We start from the raw sequence: 19,074 nt of genomic DNA on the forward strand, positions 1-19,074 counted from the left end.
GTCACATACACAGCAAAGGAGAGATGTTGTTTACACCTAGTGATGTCAGTGGTATTGAGTGACATCACAGCACAGTGCTAAGGCTCCTGGGCCTGGACACAGCAGCGGCTGCAATATCTCAACGGAGAATACGTTTATATCTATGTGTGTGTGTGCGCATATATATATATATATATATATATATATATATATATATATATATATATTTCTCCGCCGAAATCACTTTTAAACCCATTTCCACCTTTTTTTCCCTTCTCTTCCTCTTACTTTTTTTTCACGTTTTTTTACGTTTTTCTCCTTTTCGCCTCTTTTCTGGGCGTATTATTCTTCTTTTTCTTCTTTTTTTTCGTCTAATGCATACCCCATCAGTGCAGCAATGCTTATTCAATACCGCCAGCAGATGGAGACACTGGGGGATAATTTTCTAAGGATTTATACTGATTTTTCCTGTCTGAATTTGTCGCACAGAAAGTTGCAGGCCAAATATGTGTGACATTTCTGCGACTTTAGCTTCTAGAGCATTTTTACAACATTATACATAGGTGCTGAATACATAAAAAGCGACTGTTCAGCGACAGACAAGTCGCATCGGCTGAAAGTAGGCCAGAATGTCAGTCCATGTTGGAGCAGGTTTAGATACAGTCTAAAGCATAGATCTCAAAGTCTGTGCACAGAATTTAGCAAGGGCCTCGCACCTTCTGATGCATCAGGTAGGTGCACAATAGCATAGCCTAACCCTCTGTACTTTGGTCTATATTGATGCGGGACATAGACAGCCAGCTGATGACCAATCCATTAGTGCAATGGATGGCTGGAAGCATTTGTCTTTGCCTTTGCAATACCACAGAAGCAATGCATGGTCAATGTACAGCAATGACACACCTGTGTGAACAGCCAGGAGACCCCCCCCCCCCCATGTTATGTTACATAGTTACATAGTTAGTACGGTCGAAAAAAGACATATGTCCATCACGTTCAACCAGGGAATTAAGGGGTAGGGGTGTGGCGCGATATTGGGGAAGGGATGAGATTTTATATTTCTTCATAAGCATTAATCTTATTTTGTCAATTAGGAACATTCAGCACCCACCCGCTATCAAGGCAGCTGCCTATCATGTCATGCCCTACCTGCACAGGTGTGCTGGCTACTCAAATGATCCAATTAAGGAGGCCATTTAGTCAGCAGCAGCAGAAGTCCTGTGCCTGGACGCTCCAACAGGGGCCAGACACAAGCAGAAGCAGAAGCAGCAGAAGCAGCAGCAGCACCACCTTTTGTTTTTTGGCTGCAGCAGCAGCAAGGCCCACAGGGCTGGCTAGCTGGCTAGCCAGCAAGCAGGTAGCAATGAAAGTAGGAATCTTTCTTTTTAACCCTGTAAGGGGGTGGTGCACTGTACCCGAAGATACTGCCATATCGGGTCAATGCATAGGGCGACGGAAGCAAGCTTCGAAATCGGCCCCCGTTCTCAAAAATCCATTTAATATATGGTCCCCAGATAGGGGACGTATCAGATATTAAACTGATAAGAACAGATTTTTTTTTGATTGAAAGAGCTTTATTTTCCGTTCAGTCATTACAAGTCGTACAATAAATTACAGTCACACAAAGCATGATAGTACAATACACAGCAAAGGTTCCCTAAGCTATACATCGCACACCATGCTACTCTAACATTCAGCTCAATCCTGCAATATAAAGGCACAAGAGATCAAACAAAAACCAAATAATACAATCTGTGATCGGGGTAGGGGTGTGGGCGACTATGTGGGGGTAGGGAGGGGGCGGATCACAGGGCCAAACTGTTGGGCTGTATCTTCAGGGAGACATGGGAGAAGGAGAGGGGTCTTCACTCCTCTTCTTCCTCATCGACGGCCGAGCTGTCCAAGATGGAATAGTCTCTAAGCAGGTTCTTGATGAACCTGCGGCAGTCCCGGACGGACATGTTTTCCCTGTTGATCACGAGGCGGTTCCTGGCAAGCCACACTGCGTCCTTAAAACAGTTCATAAGGCGCCAGGCCTCCTGGATGGCCTCCACGTCGTGGGTCCCAGGGAACAGGCCGTAAAGCACCGAATGGTACGATAGGCAGCTCCTGGGCACTGAGTCTCTGAGTTCCTGTTCTAGGGCGTCCAACAGACCCTGTGCAAAGGGGCACTGCCAAAACACGTGGAAAGATGTTTCCTCCACGTAGGGGCAACGGGGGCAGTACCGGGTCTTGCACAGGTTGCGGGCATGCATGAATGACCTGAGAGAGAGACCTCCCATGACGGCCATCCACGACAAGTCCTTGTGTCCATTGGTAAGCCGCTTTGAGGCCACATTGTTCCAAACTGTCTCGAACAGATACTACACTTGATCTTAGCCAAAAGGCCGAGAAGCGATAACCGTGAAAGGGGCGGGCCCAACAAGGTCCCCTTCATGGGCACTATCACTGCTTGCTGTCAGGGAGGCTGCCAGACAATTTTCCATGCACACTCTGGGCTGGGGGGCAGTCAACCACCAGTACACACAGCAGAACCTAAACCCATACCATTATTGCTAAGCAGCAAGACAGGGGCCCATTGCACTCCCACGGGGCCTTTTTAAATGCAATCCATAACCCGGATTTGCCAGGAACCCTTCTTACTCCTCCTACTTGCATGTGACACTGGGCTTAGGATCTGCATAGGAAACACACACACAAGCACACACCTACCTTTGTTGCCTGCAGATGCCTCCTTGGCTGTCCCCAAACGGTATCAAACCAACACCCACGGGAAGCTGTAAGCATAGAGGACATGCCTGCACCCCATTGGACTTACCTGTGTGGGTTAAATCCGGGTTATTTGACAACCTATGGCGGTGATGGTTCTGCTCAGGCAGAGCAGTGCTGATGCTCCTCATAAAGCTGTCGCTGCTGTGAAGGTTCTAGGTGACATCACAAATCCCTTTGGTTACATACACAACAAAGCTGGGTTGTTGTTGTTTACACTCTGCAAGGCCTGTGGAAGTGAGTGACATCATAGCACTGTAGTTCTGAGGGTTCAAGATGGATGCAACAATCTCCTGTTGCTTCTATGAAGGCCGTAATAGACGACATCACCAAACAGCTCCATAGTCACATACACAGCAAAGGAGAGATGTTGTTTACACCTAGTGATGTCAGTGGTATTGAGTGACATCACAGCACAGTGCTAAGGCTCCTGGGCCTGGACACAGCAGCGGCTGCAATATCTCAACGGAGAATACGTTTATATCTATGTGTGTGTGTGCGCATATATATATATATATATATATATATATATATATATATATATATTTCTCCGCCGAAATCACTTTTAAACCCATTTCCACCTTTTTTTCCCTTCTCTTCCTCTTACTTTTTTTTCACGTTTTTTTACGTTTTTCTCCTTTTCGCCTCTTTTCTGGGCGTATTATTCTTCTTTTTCTTCTTTTTTTCCGTCTAATGCATACCCCATCAGTGCAGCAATGCTTATTCAATACCGCCAGCAGATGGAGACACTGGGGGATAATTTTCTAAGGATTTATACTGATTTTTCCTGTCTGAATTTGTCGCACAGAAAGTTGCAGGCCAAATATGTGTGACATTTCTGCGACTTTAGCTTCTAGAGCATTTTTACAACATTATACATAGGTGCTGAATACATAAAAAGCGACTGTTCAGCGACAGACAAGTCGCATCGGCTGAAAGTAGGCCAGAATGTCAGTCCATGTTGGAGCAGGTTTAGATACAGTCTAAAGCATAGATCTCAAAGTCTGTGCACAGAATTTAGCAAGGGCCTCGCACCTTCTGATGCATCAGGTAGGTGCACAATAGCATAGCCTAACCCTCTGTACTTTGGTCTATATTGATGCGGGACATAGACAGCCAGCTGATGACCAATCCATTAGTGCAATGGATGGCTGGAAGCATTTGTCTTTGCCTTTGCAATACCACAGAAGCAATGCATGGTCAATGTACAGCAATGACACACCTGTGTGAACAGCCAGGAGACCCCCCCCCCCCCCCCCCATGTTATGTTACATAGTTACATAGTTAGTACGGTCGAAAAAAGACATATGTCCATCACGTTCAACCAGGGAATTAAGGGGTAGGGGTGTGGCGCGATATTGGGGAAGGGATGAGATTTTATATTTCTTCATAAGCATTAATCTTATTTTGTCAATTAGGAACATTCAGCACCCACCCGCTATCAAGGCAGCTGCCTATCATGTCATGCCCTACCTGCACAGGTGTGCTGGCTACTCAAATGATCCAATTAAGGAGGCCATTTAGTCAGCAGCAGCAGAAGTCTTGTGCCTGGACGCTCCAACAGGGGCCAGACACAAGCAGAAGCAGAAGCAGCAGAAGCAGCAGCAGCACCACCTTTTGTTTTTTGGCTGCAGCAGCAGCAAGGCCCACAGGGCTGGCTAGCTGGCTAGCCAGCAAGCAGGTAGCAATGAAAGTAGGAATCTTTCTTTTTAACCCTGTAAGGGGGTGGTGCACTGTACCCGAAGATACTGCCATATCGGGTCAATGCATAGGGCGACGGAAGCAAGCTTCGAAATCGGCCCCCGTTCTCAAAAATCCATTTAATATATGGTCCCCAGATAGGGGACGTATCAGATATTAAACTGATAAGAACAGATACTACACTTGATCTTAGCCAAAAGGCCGAGAAGCGATAACCGTGAAAGGGGCGGGCCCAACAAGGTCCCCTTCATGGGCACTATCACTGCTTGCTGTCAGGGAGGCTGCCAGACAATTTTCCATGCACACTCTGGGCTGGGGGGCAGTCAACCACCAGTACACACAGCAGAACCTAAACCCATACCATTATTGCTAAGCAGCAAGACAGGGGCCCATTGCACTCCCACGGGGCCTTTTTAAATGCAATCCATAACCCGGATTTGCCAGGAACCCTTCTTACTCCTCCTACTTGCATGTGACACTGGGCTTAGGATCTGCATAGGAAACACACACACAAGCACACACCTACCTTTGTTGCCTGCAGATGCCTCCTTGGCTGTCCCCAAACGGTATCAAACCAACACCCACGGGAAGCTGTAAGCATAGAGGACATGCCTGCACCCCATTGGACTTACCTGTGTGGGTTAAATCCGGGTTATTTGACAACCTATGGCGGTGATGGTTCTGCTCAGGCAGAGCAGTGCTGATGCTCCTCATAAAGCTGTCGCTGCTGTGAAGGTTCTAGGTGACATCACAAATCCCTTTGGTTACATACACAACAAAGCTGGGTTGTTGTTGTTTACACTCTGCAAGGCCTGTGGAAGTGAGTGACATCATAGCACTGTAGTTCTGAGGGTTCAAGATGGATGCAACAATCTCCTGTTGCTTCTATGAAGGCCGTAATAGACGACATCACCAAACAGCTCCATAGTCACATACACAGCAAAGGAGAGATGTTGTTTACACCTAGTGATGTCAGTGGTATTGAGTGACATCACAGCACAGTGCTAAGGCTCCTGGGCCTGGACACAGCAGCGGCTGCAATATCTCAACGGAGAATACGTTTATATCTATGTGTGTGTGTGCGCATATATATATATATATATATATATATATATATATATATATATATATTTCTCCGCCGAAATCACTTTTAAACCCATTTCCACCTTTTTTTCCCTTCTCTTCGTCTTACTTTTTTTTCACGTTTTTTTACGTTTTTCTCCTTTTCGCCTCTTTTCTGGGCGTATTATTCTTCTTTTTCTTCTTTTTTTTCGTCTAATGCATACCCCATCAGTGCAGCAATGCTTATTCAATACCGCCAGCAGATGGAGACACTGGGGGATAATTTTCTAAGGATTTATACTGATTTTTCCTGTCTGAATTTGTCGCACAGAAAGTTGCAGGCCAAATATGTGTGACATTTCTGCGACTTTAGCTTCTAGAGCATTTTTACAACATTATACATAGGTGCTGAATACATAAAAAGCGACTGTTCAGCGACAGACAAGTCGCATCGGCTGAAAGTAGGCCAGAATGTCAGTCCATGTTGGAGCAGGTTTAGATACAGTCTAAAGCATAGATCTCAAAGTCTGTGCACAGAATTTAGCAAGGGCCTCGCACCTTCTGATGCATCAGGTAGGTGCACAATAGCATAGCCTAACCCTCTGTACTTTGGTCTATATTGATGCGGGACATAGACAGCCAGCTGATGACCAATCCATTAGTGCAATGGATGGCTGGAAGCATTTGTCTTTGCCTTTGCAATACCACAGAAGCAATGCATGGTCAATGTACAGCAATGACACACCTGTGTGAACAGCCAGGAGACCCCCCCCCCCCCATGTTATGTTACATAGTTACATAGTTAGTACGGTCGAAAAAAGACATATGTCCATCACGTTCAACCAGGGAATTAAGGGGTAGGGGTGTGGCGCGATATTGGGGAAGGGATGAGATTTTATATTTCTTCATAAGCATTAATCTTATTTTGTCAATTAGGAACATTCAGCACCCACCCGCTATCAAGGCAGCTGCCTATCATGTCATGCCCTACCTGCACAGGTGTGCTGGCTACTCAAATGATCCAATTAAGGAGGCCATTTAGTCAGCAGCAGCAGAAGTCCTGTGCCTGGACGCTCCAACAGGGGCCAGACACAAGCAGAAGCAGAAGCAGCCGAAGCAGCAGCAGCACCACCTTTTGTTTTTTGGCTGCAGCAGCAGCAAGGCCCACAGGGCTGGCTAGCTGGCTAGCCAGCAAGCAGGTAGCAATGAAAGTAGGAATCTTTCTTTTTAACCCTGTAAGGGGGTGGTGCACTGTACCCGAAGATACTGCCATATCGGGTCAATGCATAGGGCGACGGAAGCAAGCTTCGAAATCGGCCCCCGTTCTCAAAAATCCATTTAATATATGGTCCCCAGATAGGGGACGTATCAGATATTAAACTGATAAGAACAGATACTACACTTGATCTTAGCCAAAAGGCCGAGAAGCGATAACCGTGAAAGGGGCGGGCCCAACAAGGTCCCCTTCATGGGCACTATCACTGCTTGCTGTCAGGGAGGCTGCCAGACAATTTTCCATGCACACTCTGGGCTGGGGGGCAGTCAACCACCAGTACACACAGCAGAACCTAAACCCATACCATTATTGCTAAGCAGCAAGACAGGGGCCCATTGCACTCCCACGGGGCCTTTTTAAATGCAATCCATAACCCGGATTTGCCAGGAACCCTTCTTACTCCTCCTACTTGCATGTGACACTGGGCTTAGGATCTGCATAGGAAACACACACACAAGCACACACCTACCTTTGTTGCCTGCAGATGCCTCCTTGGCTGTCCCCAAACGGTATCAAACCAACACCCACGGGAAGCTGTAAGCATAGAGGACATGCCTGCACCCCATTGGACTTACCTGTGTGGGTTAAATCCGGGTTATTTGACAACCTATGGCGGTGATGGTTCTGCTCAGGCAGAGCAGTGCTGATGCTCCTCATAAAGCTGTCGCTGCTGTGAAGGTTCTAGGTGACATCACAAATCCCTTTGGTTACATACACAACAAAGCTGGGTTGTTGTTGTTTACACTCTGCAAGGCCTGTGGAAGTGAGTGACATCATAGCACTGTAGTTCTGAGGGTTCAAGATGGATGCAACAATCTCCTGTTGCTTCTATGAAGGCCGTAATAGACGACATCACCAAACAGCTCCATAGTCACATACACAGCAAAGGAGAGATGTTGTTTACACCTAGTGATGTCAGTGGTATTGAGTGACATCACAGCACAGTGCTAAGGCTCCTGGGCCTGGACACAGCAGCGGCTGCAATATCTCAACGGAGAATACGTTTATATCTATGTGTGTGTGTGCGCATATATATATATATATATATATATATATATATATATATATATATATTTCTCCGCCGAAATCACTTTTAAACCCATTTCCACCTTTTTTTCCCTTCTCTTCCTCTTACTTTTTTTTCACGTTTTTTTACGTTTTTCTCCTTTTCGCCTCTTTTCTGGGCGTATTATTCTTCTTTTTCTTCTTTTTTTTCGTCTAATGCATACCCCATCAGTGCAGCAATGCTTATTCAATACCGCCAGCAGATGGAGACACTGGGGGATAATTTTCTAAGGATTTATACTGATTTTTCCTGTCTGAATTTGTCGCACAGAAAGTTGCAGGCCAAATATGTGTGACATTTCTGCGACTTTAGCTTCTAGAGCATTTTTACAACATTATACATAGGTGCTGAATACATAAAAAGCGACTGTTCAGCGACAGACAAGTCGCATCGGCTGAAAGTAGGCCAGAATGTCAGTCCATGTTGGAGCAGGTTTAGATACAGTCTAAAGCATAGATCTCAAAGTCTGTGCACAGAATTTAGCAAGGGCCTCGCACCTTCTGATGCATCAGGTAGGTGCACAATAGCATAGCCTAACCCTCTGTACTTTGGTCTATATTGATGCGGGACATAGACAGCCAGCTGATGACCAATCCATTAGTGCAATGGATGGCTGGAAGCATTTGTCTTTGCCTTTGCAATACCACAGAAGCAATGCATGGTCAATGTACAGCAATGACACACCTGTGTGAACAGCCAGGAGACCCCCCCCCCCCCCCCCCCCATGTTATGTTACATAGTTACATAGTTAGTACGGTCGAAAAAAGACATATGTCCATCACGTTCAACCAGGGAATTAAGGGGTAGGGGTGTGGCGCGATATTGGGGAAGGGATGAGATTTTATATTTCTTCATAAGCATTAATCTTATTTTGTCAATTAGGAACATTCAGCACCCACCCGCTATCAAGGCAGCTGCCTATCATGTCATGCCCTACCTGCACAGGTGTACTGGCTACTCAAATGATCCAATTAAGGAGGCCATTTAGTCAGCAGCAGCAGAAGTCCTGTGCCTGGACGCTCCAACAGGGGCCAGACACAAGCAGAAGCAGAAGCAGCAGAAGCAGCAGCAGCACCACCTTTTGTTTTTTGGCTGCAGCAGCAGCAAGGCCCACAGGGCTGGCTAGCTGGCTAGCCAGCAAGCAGGTAGCAATGAAAGTAGGAATCTTTCTTTTTAACCCTGTAAGGGGGTGGTGCACTGTACCCGAAGATACTGCCATATCGGGTCAATGCATAGGGCGACGGAAGCAAGCTTCGAAATCGGCCCCCGTTCTCAAAAATCCATTTAATATATGGTCCCCAGATAGGGGACGTATCAGATATTAAACTGATAAGAACAGATACTACACTTGATCTTAGCCAAAAGGCCGAGAAGCGATAACCGTGAAAGGGGCGGGCCCAACAAGGTCCCCTTCATGGGCACTATCACTGCTTGCTGTCAGGGAGGCTGCCAGACAATTTTCCATGCACACTCTGGGCTGGGGGGCAGTCAACCACCAGTACACACAGCAGAACCTAAACCCATACCATTATTGCTAAGCAGCAAGACAGGGGCCCATTGCACTCCCACGGGGCCTTTTTAAATGCAATCCATAACCCGGATTTGCCAGGAACCCTTCTTACTCCTCCTACTTGCATGTGACACTGGGCTTAGGATCTGCATAGGAAACACACACACAAGCACACACCTACCTTTGTTGCCTGCAGATGCCTCCTTGGCTGTCCCCAAACGGTATCAAACCAACACCCACGGGAAGCTGTAAGCATAGAGGACATGCCTGCACCCCATTGGACTTACCTGTGTGGGTTAAATCCGGGTTATTTGACAACCTATGGCGGTGATGGTTCTGCTCAGGCAGAGCAGTGCTGATGCTCCTCATAAAGCTGTCGCTGCTGTGAAGGTTCTAGGTGACATCACAAATCCCTTTGGTTACATACACAACAAAGCTGGGTTGTTGTTGTTTACACTCTGCAAGGCCTGTGGAAGTGAGTGACATCATAGCACTGTAGTTCTGAGGGTTCAAGATGGATGCAACAATCTCCTGTTGCTTCTATGAAGGCCGTAATAGACGACATCACCAAACAGCTCCATAGTCACATACACAGCAAAGGAGTGATGTTGTTTACACCTAGTGATGTCAGTGGTATTGAGTGACATCACAGCACAGTGCTAAGGCTCCTGGGCCTGGACACAGCAGCGGCTGCAATATCTCAACGGAGAATACGTTTATATCTATGTGTGTGTGTGCGCATATATATATATATATATATCTATATATATATATATATATATATATATATATTTCTCCGCCGAAATCACTTTTAAACCCATTTCCACCTTTTTTTCCCTTCTCTTCCTCTTACTTTTTTTTCACGTTTTTTTACGTTTTTCTCCTTTTCGCCTCTTTTCTGGGCGTATTATTCTTCTTTTTCTTCTTTTTTTTCGTCTAATGCATACCCCATCAGTGCAGCAATGCTTATTCAATACCGCCAGCAGATGGAGACACTGGGGGATAATTTTCTAAGGATTTATACTGATTTTTCCTGTCTGAATTTGTCGCACAGAAAGTTGCAGGCCAAATATGTGTGACATTTCTGCGACTTTAGCTTCTAGAGCATTTTTACAACATTATACATAGGTGCTGAATACATAAAAAGCGACTGTTCAGCGACAGACAAGTCGCATCGGCTGAAAGTAGGCCAGAATGTCAGTCCATGTTGGAGCAGGTTTAGATACAGTCTAAAGCATAGATCTCAAAGTCTGTGCACAGAATTTAGCAAGGGCCTCGCACCTTCTGATGCATCAGGTAGGTGCACAATAGCATAGCCTAACCCTCTGTACTTTGGTCTATATTGATGCGGGACATAGACAGCCAGCTGATGACCAATCCATTAGTGCAATGGATGGCTGGAAGCATTTGTCTTTGCCTTTGCAATACCACAGAAGCAATGCATGGTCAATGTACAGCAATGACACACCTGTGTGAACAGCCAGGAGACCCCCCCCCCCCCCCATGTTATGTTACATAGTTACATAGTTAGTACGGTCGAAAAAAGACATATGTCCATCACGTTCAACCAGGGAATTAAGGGGTAGGGGTGTGGCGCGATATTGGGGAAGGGATGAGATTTTATATTTCTTCATAAGCATTAATCTTATTTTGTCAATTAGGAACATTCAGCACCCACCCGCTATCAAGGCAGCTGCCTATCATGTCATGCCCTACCTGCACAGGTGTGCTGGCTACTCAAATGATCCAATTAAGGAGGCCATTTAGTCAGCAGCAGCAGAAGTCCTGTGCCTGGACGCTCCAACAGGGGCCAGACACAAGCAGAAGCAGAAGCAGCAGAAGCAGCAGCAGCACCACCTTTTGTTTTTTGGCTGCAGCAGCAGCAGCAAGGCCCACAGGGCTGGCTAGCTGGCTAGCCAGCAAGCAGGTAGCAATGAAAGTAGGAATCTTTCTTTTTAACCCTGTAAGGGGGTGGTGCACTGTACCCGAAGATACTGCCATATCGGGTCAATGCATAGGGCGACGGAAGCAAGCTTCGAAATCGGCCCCCGTTCTCAAAAATCCATTTAATATATGGTCCCCAGATAGGGGACGTATCAGATATTAAACTGATAAGAACAGATACTACACTTGATCTTAGCCAAAAGGCCGAGAAGCGATAACCGTGAAAGGGGCGGGCCCAACAAGGTCCCCTTCATGGGCACTATCACTGCTTGCTGTCAGGGAGGCTGCCAGACAATTTTCCATGCACACTCTGGGCTGGGGGGCAGTCAACCACCAGTACACACAGCAGAACCTAAACCCATACCATTATTGCTAAGCAGCAAGACAGGGGCCCATTGCACTCCCACGGGGCCTTTTTAAATGCAATCCATAACCCGGATTTGCCAGGAACCCTTCTTACTCCTCCTACTTGCATGTGACACTGGGCTTAGGATCTGCATAGGAAACACACACACAAGCACACACCTACCTTTGTTGCCTGCAGATGCCTCCTTGGCTGTCCCCAAACGGTATCAAACCAACACCCACGGGAAGCTGTAAGCATAGAGGACATGCCTGCACCCCATTGGACTTACCTGTGTGGGTTAAATCCGGGTTATTTGACAACCTATGGCGGTGATGGTTCTGCTCAGGCAGAGCAGTGCTGATGCTCCTCATAAAGCTGTCGCTGCTGTGAAGGTTCTAGGTGACATCACAAATCCCTTTGGTTACATACACAACAAAGCTGGGTTGTTGTTGTTTACACTCTGCAAGGCCTGTGGAAGTGAGTGACATCATAGCACTGTAGTTCTGAGGGTTCAAGATGGATGCAACAATCTCCTGTTGCTTCTATGAAGGCCGTAATAGACGACATCACCAAACAGCTCCATAGTCACATACACAGCAAAGGAGAGATGTTGTTTACACCTAGTGATGTCAGTGGTATTGAGTGACATCACAGCACAGTGCTAAGGCTCCTGGGCCTGGACACAGCAGCGGCTGCAATATCTCAACGGAGAATACGTTTATATCTATGTGTGTGTGTGCGCATATATATATATATATATATATATATATATATATATATATATATATTTCTCCGCCGAAATCACTTTTAAACCCATTTCCACCTTTTTTTCCCTTCTCTTCCTCTTACTTTTTTTTCACGTTTTTTTACGTTTTTCTCCTTTTCGCCTCTTTTCTGGGCGTATTATTCTTCTTTTTCTTCTTTTTTTTCGTCTAATGCATACCCCATCAGTGCAGCAATGCTTATTCAATACCGCCAGCAGATGGAGACACTGGGGGATAATTTTCTAAGGATTTATACTGATTTTTCCTGTCTGAATTTGTCGCACAGAAAGTTGCAGGCCAAATATGTGTGACATTTCTGCGACTTTAGCTTCTAGAGCATTTTTACAACATTATACATAGGTGCTGAATACATAAAAAGCGACTGTTCAGCGACAGACAAGTCGCATCGGCTGAAAGTAGGCCAGAATGTCAGTCCATGTTGGAGCAGGTTTAGATACAGTCTAAAGCATAGATCTCAAAGTCTGTGCACAGAATTTAGCAAGGGCCTCGCACCTTCTGATGCATCAGGTAGGTGCACAATAGCATAGCCTAACCCTCTGTACTTTGGTCTATATTGATGCGGGACATAGACAGCCAGCTGATGACCAATCCATTAGTGCAATGGATGGCTGGAAGCATTTGTCTTTGCCTTTGCAATACCACAGAAGCAATGCATGGTCAATGTACAGCAATGACACACCTGTGTGAACAGCCAGGAGACCCCCCCCCCCCCCCCCCCCCCCATGTTATGTTACATAGTTACATAGTTAGTACGGTCGAAAAAAGACATATGTCCATCACGTTCAACCAGGGAATTAAGGGGTAGGGGTGTGGCGCGATATTGGGGAAGGGATGAGATTTTATATTTCTTCATAAGCATTAATCTTATTTTGTCAATTAGGAACATTCAGCACCCACCCGCTATCAAGGCAGCTGCCTATCATGTCATGCCCTACCTGCACAGGTGTGCTGGCTACTCAAATGATCCAATTAAGGAGGCCATTTAGTCAGCAGCAGCAGAAGTCCTGTGCCTGGACGCTCCAACAGGGGCCAGACACAAGCAGAAGCAGCAGAAGCAGCAGCAGCACCACCTTTTGTTTTTTGGCTGCAGCAGCAGCAAGGCCCACAGGGCTGGCTAGCTGGCTAGCCAGCAAGCAGGTAGCAATGAAAGTAGGAATCTTTCTTTTTAACCCTGTAAGGGGGTGGTGCACTGTACCCGAAGATACTGCCATATCGGGTCAATGCATAGGGCGACGGAAGCAAGCTTCGAAATCGGCCCCCGTTCTCAAAAATCCATTTAATATATGGTCCCCAGATAGGGGACGTATCAGATATTAAACTGATAAGAACAGATACTACACTTGATCTTAGCCAAAAGGCCGAGAAGCGATAACCGTGAAAGGGGCGGGCCCAACAAGGTCCCCTTCATGGGCACTATCACTGCTTGCTGTCAGGGAGGCTGCCAGACAATTTTCCATGCACACTCTGGGCTGGGGGGCAGTCAACCACCAGTACACACAGCAGAACCTAAACCCATACCATTATTGCTAAGCAGCAAGACAGGGGCCCATTGCACTCCCACGGGGCCTTTTTAAATGCAATCCATAACCCGGATTTGCCAGGAACCCTTCTTACTCCTCCTACTTGCATGTGACACTGGGCTTAGGATCTGCATAGGAAACACACACACAAGCACACACCTACCTTTGTTGCCTGCAGATGCCTCCTTGGCTGTCCCCAAACGGTATCAAACCAACACCCACGGGAAGCTGTAAGCATAGAGGACATGCCTGCACCCCATTGGACTTACCTGTGTGGGTTAAATCCGGGTTATTTGACAACCTATGGCGGTGATGGTTCTGCTCAGGCAGAGCAGTGCTGATGCTCCTCATAAAGCTGTCGCTGCTGTGAAGGTTCTAGGTGACATCACAAATCCCTTTGGTTACATACACAACAAAGCTGGGTTGTTGTTGTTTACACTCTGCAAGGCCTGTGGAAGTGAGTGACATCATAGCACTGTAGTTCTGAGGGTTCAAGATGGATGCAACAATCTCCTGTTGCTTCTATGAAGGCCGTAATAGACGACATCACCAAACAGCTCCATAGTCACATACACAGCAAAGGAGAGATGTTGTTTACACCTAGTGATGTCAGTGGTATTGAGTGACATCACAGCACAGTGCTAAGGCTCCTGGGCCTGGACACAGCAGCGGCTGCAATATCTCAACGGAGAATACGTTTATATCTATGTGTGTGTGTGCGCATATATATATATATATATATATATATATATATATATATATTTCTCCGCCGAAATCACTTTTAAACCCATTTCCACCTTTTTTTCCCTTCTCTTCCTCTTACTTTTTTTTCACGTTTTTTTACGTTTTTCTCCTTTTCGCCTCTTTTCTGGGCGTATTATTCTTCTTTTTCTTCTTTTTTTTCGTCTAATGCATACCCCATCAGTGCAGCAATGCTTATTCAATACCGCCAGCAGATGGAGACACTGGGGGATAATTTTCTAAGGATTTATACTGATTTTTCCTGTCTGAATTTGTCGCACAGAAAGTTGCAGGCCAAATATGTGTGACATTTCTGCGACTTTAGCTTCTAGAGCATTTTTACAACATTATACATAGGTGCTGAATACATAAAAAGCGACTGTTCAGCGACAGACAAGTCGCATCGGCTGAAAGTAGGCCAGAATGTCAGTCCATGTTGGAGCAGGTTTAGATACAGTCTAAAGCATAGATCTCAAAGTCTGTGCACAGAATTTAGCAAGGGCCTCGCACCTTCTGATGCATCAGGTAGGTGCACAATAGCATAGCCTAACCCTCTGTACTTTGGTCTATATTGATGCGGGACATAGACAGCCAGCTGATGACCAATCCATTAGTGCAATGGATGGCTGGAAGCATTTGTCTTTGCCTTTGCAATACCACAGAAGCAATGCATGGTCAATGTACAGCAATGACACACCTGTGTGAACAGCCAGGAGACCCCCCCCCCATGTTATGTTACATAGTTACATAGTTAGTACGGTCGAAAAAAGACATATGTCCATCACGTTCAACCAGGGAATTAAGGGGTAGGGGTGTGGCGCGATATTGGGGAAGGGATGAGATTTTATATTTCTTCATAAGCATTAATCTTATTTTGTCAATTAGGAACATTCAGCACCCACCCGCTATCAAGGCAGCTGCCTATCATGTCATGCCCTACCTGCACAGGTGTGCTGGCTACTCAAATGATCCAATTAAGGAGGCCATTTAGTCAGCAGCAGCAGAAGTCCTGTGCCTGGACGCTCCAACAGGGGCCAGACACAAGCAGAAGCAGAAGCAGCAGAAGCAGCAGCAGCACCACCTTTTGTTTTTTGGCTGCAGCAGCAGCAAGGCCCACAGGGCTGGCTAGCTGGCTAGCCAGCAAGCAGGTAGCAATGAAAGTAGGAATCTTTCTTTTTAACCCTGTAAGGGGGTGGTGCACTGTACCCGAAGATACTGCCATATCGGGTCAATGCATAGGGCGACGGAAGCAAGCTTCGAAATCGGCCCCCGTTCTCAAAAATCCATTTAATATATGGTCCCCAGATAGGGGACGTATCAGATATTAAACTGATAAGAACAGATACTACACTTGATCTTAGCCAAAAGGCCGAGAAGCGATAACCGTGAAAGGGGCGGGCCCAACAAGGTCCCCTTCATGGGCACTATCACTGCTTGCTGTCAGGGAGGCTGCCAGACAATTTTCCATGCACACTCTGGGCTGGGGGGCAGTCAACCACCAGTACACACAGCAGAACCTAAACCCATACCATTATTGCTAAGCAGCAAGACAGGGGCCCATTGCACTCCCACGGGGCCTTTTTAAATGCAATCCATAACCCGGATTTGCCAGGAACCCTTCTTACTCCTCCTACTTGCATGTGACACTGGGCTTAGGATCTGCATAGGAAACACACACACAAGCACACACCTACCTTTGTTGCCTGCAGATGCCTCCTTGGCTGTCCCCAAACGGTATCAAACCAACACCCACGGGAAGCTGTAAGCATAGAGGACATGCCTGCACCCCATTGGACTTACCTGTGTGGGTTAAATCCGGGTTATTTGACAACCTATGGCGGTGATGGTTCTGCTCAGGCAGAGCAGTGCTGATGCTCCTCATAAAGCTGTCGCTGCTGTGAAGGTTCTAGGTGACATCACAAATCCCTTTGGTTACATACACAACAAAGCTGGGTTGTTGTTGTTTACACTCTGCAAGGCCTGTGGAAGTGAGTGACATCATAGCACTGTAGTTCTGAGGGTTCAAGATGGATGCAACAATCTCCTGTTGCTTCTATGAAGGCCGTAATAGACGACATCACCAAACAGCTCCATAGTCACATACACAGCAAAGGAGAGATGTTGTTTACACCTAGTGATGTCAGTGGTATTGAGTGACATCACAGCACAGTGCTAAGGCTCCTGGGCCTGGACACAGCAGCGGCTGCAATATCTCAACGGAGAATACGTTTATATCTATGTGTGTGTGTGCGCATATATATATATATATATATATATATATATATATATATTTCTCCGCCGAAATCACTTTTAAACCCATTTCCACCTTTTTTTCCCTTCTCTTCCTCTTACTTTTTTTTCACGTTTTTTTACGTTTTTCTCCTTTTCGCCTCTTTTCTGGGCGTATTATTCTTCTTTTTCTTCTTTTTTTTCGTCTAATGCATACCCCATCAGTGCAGCAATGCTTATTCAATACCGCCAGCAGATGGAGACACTGGGGGATAATTTTCTAAGGATTTATACTGATTTTTCCTGTCTGAATTTGTCGCACAGAAAGTTGCAGGCCAAATATGTGTGACATTTCTGCGACTTTAGCTTCTAGAGCATTTTTACAACATTATACATAGGTGCTGAATACATAAAAAGCGACTGTTCAGCGACAGACAAGTCGCATCGGCTGAAAGTAGGCCAGAATGTCAGTCCATGTTGGAGCAGGTTTAGATACAGTCTAAAGCATAGATCTCAAAGTCTGTGCACAGAATTTAGCAAGGGCCTCGCACCTTCTGATGCATCAGGTAGGTGCACAATAGCATAGCCTAACCCTCTGTACTTTGGTCTATATTGATGCGGGACATAGACAGCCAGCTGATGACCAATCCATTAGTGCAATGGATGGCTGGAAGCATTTGTCTTTGCCTTTGCAATACCACAGAAGCAATGCATGGTCAATGTACAGCAATGACACACCTGTGTGAACAGCCAGGAGACCCCCCCCCATGTTATGTTACATAGTTACATAGTTAGTACGGTCGAAAAAAGACATATGTCCATCACGTTCAACCAGGGAATTAAGGGGTAGGGGTGTGGCGCGATATTGGGGAAGGGATGAGATTTTATATTTCTTCATAAGCATTAATCTTATTTTGTCAATTAGGAACATTCAGCACCCACCCGCTATCAAGGCAGCTGCCTATCATGTCATGCCCTACCTGCACAGGTGTGCTGGCTACTCAAATGATCCAATTAAGGAGGCCATTTAGTCAGCAGCAGCAGAAGTCCTGTGCCTGGACGCTCCAACAGGGGCCAGACACAAGCAGAAGCAGAAGCAGCAGAAGCAGCAGCAGCACCACCTTTTGTTTTTTGGCTGCAGCAGCAGCAAGGCCCACAGGGCTGGCTAGCTGGCTAGCCAGCAAGCAGGTAGCAATGAAAGTAGGAATCTTTCTTTTTAACCCTGTAAGGGGGTGGTGCACTGTACCCGAAGATACTGCCATATCGGGTCAATGCATAGGGCGACGGAAGCAAGCTTCGAAATCGGCCCCCGTTCTCAAAAATCCATTTAATATATGGTCCCCAGATAGGGGACGTATCAGATATTAAACTGATAAGAACAGATACTACACTTGATCTTAGCCAAAAGGCCGAGAAGCGATAACCGTGAAAGGGGCGGGCCCAACAAGGTCCCCTTCATGGGCACTATCACTGCTTGCTGTCAGGGAGGCTGCCAGACAATTTTCCATGCACACTCTGGGCTGGGGGGCAGTCAACCACCAGTACACACAGCAGAACCTAAACCCATACCATTATTGCTAAGCAGCAAGACAGGGGCCCATTGCACTCCCACGGGGCCTTTTTAAATGCAATCCATAACCCGGATTTGCCAGGAACCCTTCTTACTCCTCCTACTTGCATGTGACACTGGGCTTAGGATCTGCATAGGAAACACACACACAAGCACACACCTACCTTTGTTGCCTGCAGATGCCTCCTTGGCTGTCCCCAAACGGTATCAAACCAACACCCACGGGAAGCTGTAAGCATAGAGGACATGCCTGCACCCCATTGGACTTACCTGTGTGGGTTAAATCCGGGTTATTTGACAACCTATGGCGGTGATGGTTCTGCTCAGGCAGAGCAGTGCTGATGCTCCTCATAAAGCTGTCGCTGCTGTGAAGGTTCTAGGTGACATCACAAATCCCTTTGGTTACATACACAACAAAGCTGGGTTGTTGTTGTTTACACTCTGCAAGGCCTGTGGAAGTGAGTGACATCATAGCACTGTAGTTCTGAGGGTTCAAGATGGATGCAACAATCTCCTGTTGCTTCTATGAAGGCCGTAATAGACGACATCACCAAACAGCTCCATAGTCACATACAC

General features: G+C 46.4%; 7 non-coding genes and 2 pseudogenes across 7 annotated transcripts; all 9 read right to left on the reverse strand.

Moving 5' to 3' along the window:
• Positions 1 to 1,378: 1,378 nt before the first annotated feature.
• On the reverse strand, positions 1,379 to 1,555 carry LOC130304710 (U2 spliceosomal RNA; annotated as a pseudogene).
• A 689-nt stretch (positions 1,556 to 2,244) lies between these two features.
• LOC130304713 (U2 spliceosomal RNA) lies at positions 2,245 to 2,378 on the reverse strand (annotated as a pseudogene).
• A 2,093-nt stretch (positions 2,379 to 4,471) lies between these two features.
• On the reverse strand, positions 4,472 to 4,662 carry LOC130304698 (U2 spliceosomal RNA). The gene has a single exon (XR_008854428.1). It is a non-coding gene; the product is annotated as a U2 spliceosomal RNA (small nuclear RNA).
• A 2,090-nt stretch (positions 4,663 to 6,752) lies between these two features.
• LOC130304699 (U2 spliceosomal RNA) lies at positions 6,753 to 6,943 on the reverse strand. Its single transcript, XR_008854429.1, has one exon. It is a non-coding gene; the product is annotated as a U2 spliceosomal RNA (small nuclear RNA).
• A 2,097-nt stretch (positions 6,944 to 9,040) lies between these two features.
• On the reverse strand, positions 9,041 to 9,231 carry LOC130304700 (U2 spliceosomal RNA). Its single transcript, XR_008854430.1, has one exon. It is a non-coding gene; the product is annotated as a U2 spliceosomal RNA (small nuclear RNA).
• Positions 9,232 to 11,332: 2,101 nt separating this feature from the next.
• LOC130304701 (U2 spliceosomal RNA) lies at positions 11,333 to 11,523 on the reverse strand. The gene has a single exon (XR_008854431.1). It is a non-coding gene; the product is annotated as a U2 spliceosomal RNA (small nuclear RNA).
• Positions 11,524 to 13,617: 2,094 nt separating this feature from the next.
• On the reverse strand, positions 13,618 to 13,808 carry LOC130304702 (U2 spliceosomal RNA). Its single transcript, XR_008854432.1, has one exon. It is a non-coding gene; the product is annotated as a U2 spliceosomal RNA (small nuclear RNA).
• Positions 13,809 to 15,889: 2,081 nt separating this feature from the next.
• LOC130304703 (U2 spliceosomal RNA) lies at positions 15,890 to 16,080 on the reverse strand. Its single transcript, XR_008854433.1, has one exon. It is a non-coding gene; the product is annotated as a U2 spliceosomal RNA (small nuclear RNA).
• Positions 16,081 to 18,158: 2,078 nt separating this feature from the next.
• On the reverse strand, positions 18,159 to 18,349 carry LOC130304704 (U2 spliceosomal RNA). The gene has a single exon (XR_008854434.1). It is a non-coding gene; the product is annotated as a U2 spliceosomal RNA (small nuclear RNA).
• Positions 18,350 to 19,074: the final 725 nt, after the last annotated feature.

The sequence above is a fragment of the Hyla sarda genome, unplaced genomic scaffold, assembly GCF_029499605.1.
Source record: "Hyla sarda isolate aHylSar1 unplaced genomic scaffold, aHylSar1.hap1 scaffold_1288, whole genome shotgun sequence".
In the NCBI taxonomy this organism is placed as follows: Eukaryota; Metazoa; Chordata; class Amphibia; order Anura; family Hylidae; genus Hyla; species Hyla sarda.